This window comes from Lichenostomus cassidix, chromosome 5, assembly GCF_008360975.1.
Source record: "Lichenostomus cassidix isolate B80296 chromosome 5, HeHo_3.0, whole genome shotgun sequence".
In the NCBI taxonomy this organism is placed as follows: Eukaryota; Metazoa; Chordata; class Aves; order Passeriformes; family Meliphagidae; genus Lichenostomus; species Lichenostomus cassidix.
In genome coordinates, this window is record NC_139486.1 from 63,789,132 (window position 1) to 63,798,329 (window position 9,198).

The following is a 9,198-nucleotide window of genomic DNA, read 5'->3' on the forward strand; positions in this document are numbered from 1 at the left end:
AGCAACTTTCTTTGGGAGTGTGAGGACAGGGATGTTGTGCCATTCAGGGAAGAAAAATAATTTCCAAGGCTGTTTTTCTAAAAACTCAAGAGCTCAGAATGCTGTGTCCATGGTGGCATCATTGCTGCTGGGTGTGTTTTCTTCTGGGTCAGTAAAGATGCTCCAGAGGGAGTCACTCAGAGACCCCATGGAGCAGTGCCACCAGCAGCTCCTCACCAAGAAGTAGATAAAGGGTTTGATGCTGCTGGTGATACAAGCGAGCAGGAAAACCGCCTGGGTGGCCATAACATTGTAGCTGAGCTGCTGCAGGAAGCTATGGAGGCTGAGAGGGAGACTGAAGAGCACAGTGAGGAAAATAACAATGTCAAGGCTCTTGGGTTGCTGCTGCTGGGAGCCACACTTGGCCTTAAAGAGTGTGGAAGAGGATTGTGTGGGAAATGAGCATGGAGGGAGCACAGAGGAAGAGGCTGAGGGCACACATGGAGATGGGGGCCCACTGGCAGTGCCCATGCTCCTGAAACAGGCACAGGGAAGTCACTGTGACAAGGACACCGATGGCAGTCATGGTGAGAGCTGCAAGCATGACATTCTCTACCTGAGACTGGCGCTGGTGGCCAAGGCAGCAGAACCAGAGTGGGCAGAAGGTGGAAATGCACCTTTCGATGCTGATGGCTGTCAGCAGGTACAGCCTCACATGTACCTCACATTGTAGGAGAACAGTGAAAGCAGGAAAAACAACCTCAGGTACATCAGGGGCATGATAGCAGTGCAGGCCATGTCCTCCAGCAGGGACAGCAGGGTGGAGGGGACAATGAAAAAGGGGAATAGGCAGTCGACAGAGGCCAGGGTGAGTATGGCAATGGTGATGTGGTTCCTGCAGATATGGAATCCAAGGAGCCAGAGGACAGCCCCGTTCCCAGCCAGCCCACAGAGGCAGACAAGCAGTATGACACCATCTATGGCCATGCTGGTGACATCCACCTCACACGGATTGTCTCCTTCAGAGGGTGAGGTGGGAGCTGGGGACACAGTGCTCTCCTCTATGGATGGACACTGGGCAGGCGGTGGAGGGATGAGGCCCCTGGCTGTGGTCAGAGTGGATGGGGAGTCAGTGCTTGGAGAATCCTGGGATGGACCACGCGGCACCTCACCAGCTCCCTGCAGCGGGAAGGATTCAGTGGCGAGAAGAAAGATGTGCAGGGGAGGAGGGTGGTGGAAATGGTGGGCTTGGAGAGGGAGGTGAGAAGGCTGGAATGTTCAGCAGGACACTGATAAAAGACAGAGAGAATAAAAATGTTCAGCTACCATGAAGTTGCTGAATGAGGAACTGGCCAAAAAGATACAACTATGTAAAAGTGTGCATGCAGGATGATAAATGTTACTGGCACCAGTGAAGAAACATGTAAGGAGGCCTCCAGTGGTTTTGGGGCAACTCTGTAACAAGAAGCAACAGCACATGGCCAAAAGGAAAAGTTCAAGGCAAGGTCACCTTTAGTATAGCAGCATTCAGTGAATATGAACGCCAGAGAACCCTCTTAATGAACCTCCAGGACCATCAAAGGACTTCCAGTAGGAGGTGGATGCATAGAAACGAGTCGTAGGAAAGTGATGTTTATATATCACATAAGAGACAGGTTTTTATGACTCTGTGTGGTTATAATGGATAAAACCTCTGTTGTAAAATCTCACCACACACACAGAACAAGGAGAGATCCTTCTCTGTGTCCTGTGCAGGTAAAGAATTCCTGCTTCCTGATGCTTCTCATTGTGTGCGAAAGTTTATTCTGCCTGTTTAGGTATAGTTCCTCATCACCATCTCCAAAGCTCTCCCCATCCCGTCCCGTCCCGTCCCTTCCTGTCCCATATCGTCCCATCCCATCCCATCCCGAAGGTCTTCCGGCCAGCGGCCTCGCCCTGGCTCCAAGCCTGACCTATTCGGGGCTGCTGCTCTCCAGTGGGGAAATTTGGGATTTCCAGCATCCAGACACTTCCTGACCCCTCCTGACCCCTCGGACACACCCACACTCCCCCGGGGCTGCCTTCCCCCCTGACAGCACCGCTCCTGCCCTGCTCCAGCCGGGACCAGGGAGATTTTTGCTGTGACACTCAGAGAGCAGCTGGGAAGGGAATGCTGAGCCCCTGGGCCATCCTGCCCATGCCGGCTGTGCCGGTGCCATCCCAGCTCTGAGAACTCGGGATCATGTTTGCTGCAGGGTGCAGCAGTGCAAAACCTGAGGGCAGCCCTCCCCTGCTGCGGGGGAGGGCTGCCCTAGAACCGGAACACGCAGGATGGTCATTCCATGGCCACGAGCTGTGGGGCTGGTCAGACACGGTTCTTGTAGAAGCGTTGCAGGTTTAGAAAGGCAGCTGTTTGGTTCCTGGTCTCCATGGTGTTTTCATTGAGGAAAACAGGGGAGGAGTGGGGAGACTGGGGAGGGGGAAGGGAAGGCGAGGGAGGGTACAGGTTCCATATGAGCCCAGAACCAAAGAGGCCCATTCCGGATGTGGCTGGGGATTTTATCTCTAGGGATGGGGGGCGGTCCTGACTCACATCCAGTCAGAAGGGGTCAGGGGGGCGGGGTCAGGGACAGGAAGGACACATGTTACAACAGCAGGGAGCACAAGCCATGGCTGTGTGCCCTCCCTCCCTCCACCCCCATTCCTGGCTGGCAGCAGGAGCCAGAGGAAGGCAGCAAGTGCTGACAGACAGGGCAAAGGCAGCTCAGGGTTCAGGATGCTGTTTATTGATATTAGACCGCAGTGGGATGCAGGAACCAAGTGCAAGGGGAATTTTGGGATCACAGCCATATGGGGCACGATCCCTTTGGGGGAAGAGTGTTCTAGGACCTGGGAGGGAGGAGAAAAGCCATGCTCCAATGTGCTCCTTGCAGAACATCCCTTCCACACGCCCCAGCTGCCTTCTCCTGGAGGATTACATCGTGGGAGGGTGATACTGTGGATATTTATTGATCAGGTGCCTCAAGGACTCAACATCTGTCCTGGGGTCCTTCAGCAGCGCAGTAGAAGGGATCAACAGGCTCAGACTGCTGTGTCCATGGTGGGATCATTGATGCAGGCAGTGTTTTCTTCTGGCTCCTCAAAAACCCTCTGGAGGGAGAGCCAGAGGGACTTTGTGGAGCATTGCCTTCAGCACTTCGCCACCAAGAAGTAGATGAAGGGTTTGAGGTTGTTGTGGATGCAGGTGAGCAGGAAAAGAACAGGGAAGGACAAAAGGGTGTATTTGATCAGCAGTAGGAAATTGTAGAGGCTGGAGGGGAGACCGGAGAGCACCGTTAGGAAGATAATGATGTCAAGTCTCTTGTGTTGCTGCTGCTGAGAGCTACACATGACCTTAATGAAGAGGATTGTGCTGGAAATGACCATGGCTGAAGCAAAGAGGAGGTGTAGGAGCAGCTGGCATGAGTGAGCAAGTGGTGTGACTGTGCTTTAGGCCCCCTTTAGAAATAGAGCAGTGTAGCTTTGACTTCCCAGGAGGGAAAGAGGAGCTCTGTGCAGCCACAGGGGAGTCTGCAGAGAAATGCATGGGTGGAGAAACTGTCCAGCCTTGCCCCTGCTGTGTGAGGATGCACAAAGCTGCTTAGTGGCAGCATGGGCACGGTGACCCGCCTGTAGCCGTGGCCTGGGTCTCTGCCTGTGCTGTGCGGCTGCCAGTCATGCAGGTGACCTACCTGCCAGCGTGCTGGCCCTGTGCTTGGGGCATGTGTCACCACTTTGTGGAGCCCCTCGTCCCCAGGAGTGGCCCCAGATCCCTGTAAAGCAGGGCTGGGGAGGCTGCTTTAGCTAGGTGACAGGAATGAGAGCACTCCATGGTGCTTGTTGGGAGTGCCCGGCTATGGGGGACGGCCCCGTAAGTGGGGTTGTGTGTGTCCCTGGGCCTTGGCGGGTGGTTGAAGAGTATCCCTGGCTACGGCCTTTCAGAAGCATGGGGCCAGGAGTCATGGGTCTGGGCGTGTGCCCTCCCTGTCCTCGGGGCTGGGCTCCCATCATCTCGGCCTTAGGCCATGAGCTGGACTGGCTGACTGTTGTTTGCCATGGGGGAAGGCCGAGCTCCATTGATTCATGGAAAAAAAGAGGCAAGACTTCACAACCTACATAATTTTAAGTTGTAAAGCCGGTATGTTTATTACAGCGCCGGGCACGTAGGAGGTAGCTCTCCAAAGACATACATGCCGTCAGTCCCGTATAGCTCGGTATATATATGGTTACACGTTACACATTCATGGAGTTTCTCAATACGTTTATACATATGCATGACCTATCTCCACTCTGTATTATAATGAGTTCAAAAGTAATTTCCGTATCCTAGCATCTGTGTAGTGCCATTTGATAGTGGGCTTCAGGGCTTTCCTCTGAAAAAGGACAGGAGGTCCCCTTCACTGACCTTTTCACCTTTCTGTTTTATGCATGCACTCTGAGTCTCTGTCTAAAAGTCAAAACAACAGCTCTGATTTTTATCAGCTTGGAGACTTCATGAGTACCAACTGGGTCACAGTCTTTGTTTTTTTGCCAATAATCTTTCATTCGCCATCCTGACTTGGCAAACACAATAAATGTTAGGTAAGCAATATACACTGTTTAGCAAGCAGTTTCTAACCAGTTATTCCTTAACTTCTGATTCCCTTGTATCAAAGTGGCTCCCCAGGTGTCAATGGCCTGCAAGGAGGCTTGCAGGTCTGGGAGCCTGTGTGGGGTGACCACCGTGTTAGCAGGGGGTGCCCTGGAACTGAAGAGAAGGAGCCTCCATAGGCCTTGGGGACCAGCGCCGCCCTGTAAGTTGGGGGCAGTGCTCTGGAGACCTGGGCATTTTGCAGTGCAGGCAGCTGCCGGGGACCCCTGTAAGCAGGGGTGCAGCCTCTTGGGCCACTGCTCTGCATGCCCAGCTTCATTTGCCCAGAGGGCCTTGCTCCCATCTGTGGATAGGCCTGTGTCAGATGTCTCAATCTCTGCGCTCCGTCCCTGTTTTCGCTATACTCGCTATCTTCAGTCTCTGTGTTAGGTCCTGGTGCTCTCTATAGTCTCTGTTTTCAGTCCCTGTGTTGGGTCCCAAAGCTCTCTCTCCTCCCTGTGCTCTGTCCCTGTGCTCAGTTCCTGTGTTAGGTCCCTGTGCTCTCTCTACACCCTGTGCTCCCTCCCTCTGCTCCGTCTCTGTGCTCTGCCCCTGTGCTCTCTAAATTCTCTGTGTTCAGTCCATGTGTTGGGTCCCAGTGCTCCGTCCCCATGCTCCATCTCAGCGCTCCATCCCTGTGCCTTGGTCCATGTCTCTGTCTCTATGCTCCCTATACTCTCTGTGTTCTGTCCCTGTGTTGGGCCCCAGTACTCTCTCTTGTCCCTGCCCTCCGTCCCTGCACTCTGTCCCTGTGTTCTCTGTACTCTCTGTGTTCAGTCCTGGTGTTAGGTCCCAGTGCTCTCTCTCCTCCCCGTGCTCCGTTCCCGTGTTGGGTCCCAGTGCTCTCTATGTTCTATACTCTCTATGTTCAGTCCCTGTCTTAGGTCTCGGTGCTCCCTGTGCTCTGTTTCTATGGTCCATCCCTGCGCTCCGTCTCCTCCCTGTGCTTTATCTCTGTGTTCTACCTACTCCCTGTGCCCTGTCCCTATGTTCAGTCTCTATGTTCCATCTCTGTGTTCTCTGTCCTCTCTGCTCGGTCCCTGTGCTCTGAGCATGGAGACTGAGCCCAGAGACAAGAGAGATTACAGAGACATAGCACAGAGAGGAGAAAGAACACAAGGACAGAGCACGGAGACTGAGGATAGAGACCAAGCACGGAAATGGGAGAGAATACAGAACCGGAGCACAGACAGTAGGGAGAACATGGAGTACAGATACCGAGCACAGAGAGTAGAAAGAAAATGGACACAAGAGAAAATACAGGGACAGAGCACAGAGAGGAGAGAGAACACAGAGACCGAGCACAGGAACAAGAGAGAATACAGGGGTGGAGCCCAGAGAGGAGAGAGAATACCGGGGCGGAGCAGGGAGGCCGAGCACAGAGATGAGAGAGAATACAGAGACAGAGCACTGAGAGGGGACAAAGCACAGGGACGGAGCACAGAAAAGAGAGATGTGCTAGTTCGGAAGTAAACTAGCTTGAACTAATAGAGTCAGAATACAACCCGCCACCCTGTTGGGCAGGGTGCTGATAGCAGTCCAGTTAAGTGGTGGCTGCAGTCTCCCTGAAATGATGGATGTGGTCTGGTTGAAGTGGTGATCCTGAAGGACAATCTGGTCTGTCTCTGGAGGTCCTGTGGTGACTCTCAAGCTCTTCTCCTCTGGGAATCCAGTGGAAGTGGTCATCTAGTGTTCCAAAGACTCAGCTTCTAGGCAGCTGGGAGCATTCAGTTTCTCCCCTCTGGGCAGGGCATCTCACAATGGGATGATGTAATCTTATGAGTAACTTGAGGAGCCCTTGATGGCCCATGATCGGAGATACCCCTGATGGTGTTACTAGGCTCAGTCATGCTGAAGAGAAAGAGCACTGCACCACCTGTTCTGAACAGCTGCTGAAGATGGCAATAGGATACAGACTGCTGGTTACACCTGCCGTGGAACCTGAGATAAGAGAGAACAGAGGGACAGACGGAGCACACAGAGGAGGGAGACACAGAGACCGAGGATAGAAACAGAATAGAGAGAAAATTGCTGCTGAGGGAAAATAGGGGGAAAGGGGGGAAATTGGGGAAAAATGGGGAAAACTGGGGAAGAGTGAGGGGAATAAACAGAAAATCAAGAAAAAGGGAAATTTGGGACAAAAATTTGGGAATTGGGTTAAAAAATGTAAAAAGAATTGGGGAAAAAAGCAGAAAATTGGGGGGAAATGGAGAAAATTGGGAAAATGGAAATGTGGTAAAAATGTGAGAAATTAATTGGGGGGAAAAGCCAAAAATTAGAGGGAAAATTGAAAAAATTAGAAGGAAAATGTGGAAAAATCTGGAAAAATGGAAATTTGGTTCTAAAATGGGAAAAGAATATAGGAAAAAAAGCAGAAAATTGGGGATAATGGGAAAAACAGGAGGGAAAATGGGGAAACTTAGGGAAAAAAATTAGGACAAAAAATATCAGAATGCAGTTAAAATGGAATAAGAATTTGGGAAAAAGAAGAAAATTGGGGAGAAATGGAGAAAATTGGAGGGAAATAGGAAAATTAATGCAAAAGGGAAATTTAGGCCACAAATGCCTAAAGACATGAAGAAAATGAGGACGAGAAGGTGTTCTTCCAGTACCCCCCTCCGCACGCAGCCTTCCCCGGCTGAAGTGAGCCCTTCGCGGCTTTCTCGCCCTAAAGCACGTTTTAGCTCCGGACAAGCTCTGCTGCTCTCCGGCTGTGTGCAGAAAGCGAGTAAACCAGCGGCTGAGCACACTGCAGCAGGGTTCATTTAGAACTTGGCCCAAGTGCACCAGAATGCTGCTTTTCAGCCACAATGTGCTCAGAATGCTTGTTTGTCCTTCACCAAGCTTCCGGCAGCATTTGCACTGAGGGACATGAGGTGCAGCGAGAAGGAAGGAGAAGGAGCTTGCCACGACTTCAGACATGCATATCTGCAGGAGATATAGCTATCCCAGAAGGAAGCAGGTGAAGAGAAGGCTTTCTTCCAGTACCCCTCTCTGTACGCCGCCTTTCCAGGGTAATGCTTTATGCAGGATTATTTTGATTTCTTTCATAATGCCACCTTGTATCTTTAGTCCATTATGGCTTTTTTTTTGATGATGTGTTTTGATATTTTTTCATCCTTTTTTTTATCTCAGCTAATTGAGACCATAGAAACTTCCTTTCACCGTGTCTTTAGTTTTTCTTTCTTATTGTTACTAGCTGTTTGAAATATCATTGTCTTTCTTTTTAGCTCTACCTTTGATTTTTGCTTTGGGCCCCTTTCATATTCAGAGCCCTCATGCAGGGTTAATGTCAATCCTTTGTGAAATGTTTGTCTTTCTTGCTGGATGTGGTTTAGTGCAGCAACTGAATTTTTTCACTGTATTCTAGAAACACTCAGTCATGTGGGGAGCTCTTCAGTTGTTTTAATGTTGTTTGATAGTAGGGCGAAAGCTCTGAAATGCTTTACTGTAGGACTCACTTGCCACAGAGTTTTTGACTCTGGAATAAAATTTTAACTCATCTGATTTTGAGTATGCTTACTGAAGTAACTTTGCTAAAGGAGTTGGAGGTAATTTTGTGCCTGGGGACACTTAGCAGAAAAACAAACCATATCCAAACCTCAGCCTTTAGTAATAGCAAGGTAACCTGTGTTTTGTATCTAGGTATCATCCAAGGAGCTGTGGCCGTATTACTCAAGACCAAGGATCAAACAATTCAGTGGTTACTATGTTTTTTTGAGCCTGCTTTCTTCCTTCTATGAGGCTTATTGAAGAGGTGTTGTAATTAGTACTGGCCTGGTCTCAAATCAAATTATCATCTTCAACAAAAGAGTTCATTTTTAGCCTTTGAGTCCAAAGGACAAAAAAACCCAACCCAACCAACCAACCAACCAACAAACAAACAAACAAACCCACAAAGAAACCAACCAAACAAAAATCCCCAAAACCTAAAAAACAACAACAAAAAACCCTCCCCCCCAAAAAAAAACCCAAAACAAGAAACACATGAAAAGAAAGTAGGGGAAATAGAAACTTTGTGATTGACTTCAATTTCTCCAGTAGACTGGAAATGATTGTGTATGTATGCATAAATTAGTGAAGGTTTACAGAATTTTTCTTTGAAGTTGTTCTTGTCAGGTAAGTAAAATGACAAGTCTCTGAGAAGAACTGACTTCTTTATTTCTAGAGATCTTGAATCCAAACAAATTACTGCAAATTTTTATTCTTTCTACTTGATGATGTTTTTCTAGTTGTGTTATCATGTTACTCTGCTGTGTCTGGGAATATTTTGTTGAGGAGGACAACACAAAACCAAAGGGAAAAGGCAGCCATGCACAGGGACGTATCAGAGAAAGGCAAACATGTTCCATAGCATGTTCCATAGCTGTGAGAGCAGCAGCTGCACATTGTGAACCGCTGCATTGTAGTTTGGGGTCTGAAATTTGAACTGCTTTTCTTCTTAGTCCACGGAACTGCCCTCCTTCCTTTTCTAGTAGTGCAGACTCACAGAGTTTGTAAACTCTTATGTTTTGGTGAATGCATAAGAAGAAACCTTTCTACCCAAACAGGCTTGGGGGCTCTTCTCTCCA

At 49.5% G+C, this 9,198-nt stretch overlaps 1 pseudogene; it reads right to left on the bottom strand.

The window, feature by feature from the left end:
* Positions 1–55: 55 nt before the first annotated feature.
* Positions 56–1,085, bottom strand: LOC146437180 (mas-related G-protein coupled receptor member H-like; annotated as a pseudogene).
* Between the last annotated feature and the right edge of the window lie 8,113 nt (positions 1,086–9,198).